We start from the raw sequence: 1,839 nt of genomic DNA, 5'->3' as shown, positions 1-1,839 counted from the left end.
TCCTCATTGCTTCACAGATGAGGAACTTGTAGCACGTGACAAGCCCAGGCCATTGAGCCTAGCAGAAACAGAGGCTAGCTTGTTGAATCCCACACCACTCCTAGACCTGTGTCTCATTGCAATGGACGAACTCCTTTGCACAGAGAGTAAGTAGGGGGCTGTCACGTGGTACAGGGATGGTGTAAAATGCTCAGGGAGTCACAGGGAAAATGTGTGCTGTGTGTGGCTCACAAGCAAGGGATAAGACCTTGTAGGATCAACCAGTGTAGGTAAGAAAGGGACTTCACGGAAGTCCTACAAAGGGTAGGGATTGTACTAGGAAGCTACAGAGAGTGACTGGTCTCAGATATGAAATGATGTAACTAATAAAGGATGGGTACCTATGGTAGGAAGTGAAAGAGTTGAGGTCTCTCCTTGAGGGTATCTTTTCTACTACTAAAATGATCAGCGGGAGGAATTTAAATGTCCAGAACCAACTGGGAGTCCAGGAAAGGAGAAGAGAGAAAAAGACCTTCTAATCCTGATCTCTCTTCCCTACAGACATGTGCCTTTTCCTCTATGGGGGCATGGGGCTGGGAGGGCTCCTGCTCCTGCTTGTGGTCATTCTGTCCTTCTGCTTGTGTTGGCTCCATCGAAGAGGTGAGCTCCACCCTGGCCTCCCTCAGGCCCAGTCTACCTAGCCACATCCTTCCTACTGCTGGGACAGAAATCACATGGACCCTGACAAGTCCTGGGTGGAGGGTGTTGGAGCAGAATGGGAGAGAGACAGGAGTGTGCAGGGGAGCAGGTCTTTGGCCAGGCTTCCCACAGAGTCAACACCTTAAGGCAGTGCCTGCTGGGGGTGGGGTGGGGAGGGCAGCAAGGAGGAGGGTGGAGACTCCTGGAGGGCTGTGCTGACCTGCTGCTTTTCTTTCAGTGAGGAGGCTGGAGAGGAGCCAGGTGAGACTGCGGGTGCCAGGGGGATTGGCATTGAGAGCCTGAGTGGGGGTGGAGGCAGCTGGGGCGAGGAGAAAGGAGCCTGGGAGAATCAGAGGGATGGAGAATATGAGGGCAGAAAAGGAGACACAAGAGAACTAGAGCCGGATGCCAGTGACTCACATCTATAAACCTAACTATACTCAGGAGTCTGAGATCTGAGGTGAAAGCCAGCCCTGGCAGGAATGTCCTTGAGACTCTTATCTCCAATAAACTACTTGAAAAGCCAGAAGTGAGGCTCTGGCCCAAGTGGTAGAGTGTTAGCCTTGGGCAAAAGAATCTTAGGGACTATGCCTAGGCCCTAAGTTCAAGCCCCAGGACAGGCAAGAGAAAGGGAGGGGGGCGTGGGGGGGCGGGGAGCAGAAAATGAGGAGACTGGAAGGAGAAACAAGAAGAAGAAAACAAGAGAAACAAAGATAGGGGAAAAAAGATAGAGAAAGCAAGGGTCAATAACAAAGCCTGGATTGGTGGCTCACACTTGTAATCCTAGCTATTCAAGAGGCTGAGATCTGAGAAGCACACATCAAAGCCAGCCTGAGCAGATAAATCTGAGGGCCTCTTATCTCTAATTAGGCAGCAAAAAGTTGGATATAAAGGCTTGGATCAATTACTAAAGCACTAGCCTTGAAGGAGGAGCACCTGTGGTTCATGCCTGTAATCCTAGCTACTCAGAAATCTGAGGTTGAGATTCAAAGCCAGCCCAGACAGGAAAGTGTGTGAGACTCTTATCTCTAATAAACCACCAGAAAACTGGAAATGGTACTGATACTCAAGTGGTAGAGCACTCACCTTGAGCTGAAGAGCTCAGCGACAGCAACCAAGCCCAGAGTTCAAGCCCCATGACTGACAAAAAAGAAAGAAAAA

Source organism: Dipodomys ordii, unplaced genomic scaffold (genome assembly GCF_000151885.1).
Source record: "Dipodomys ordii isolate 6190 unplaced genomic scaffold, Dord_2.0 Scaffold138, whole genome shotgun sequence".
NCBI lineage: Eukaryota > Metazoa > Chordata > Mammalia > Rodentia > Heteromyidae > Dipodomys > Dipodomys ordii.
This window is presented reverse-complemented; position numbering follows the sequence as displayed.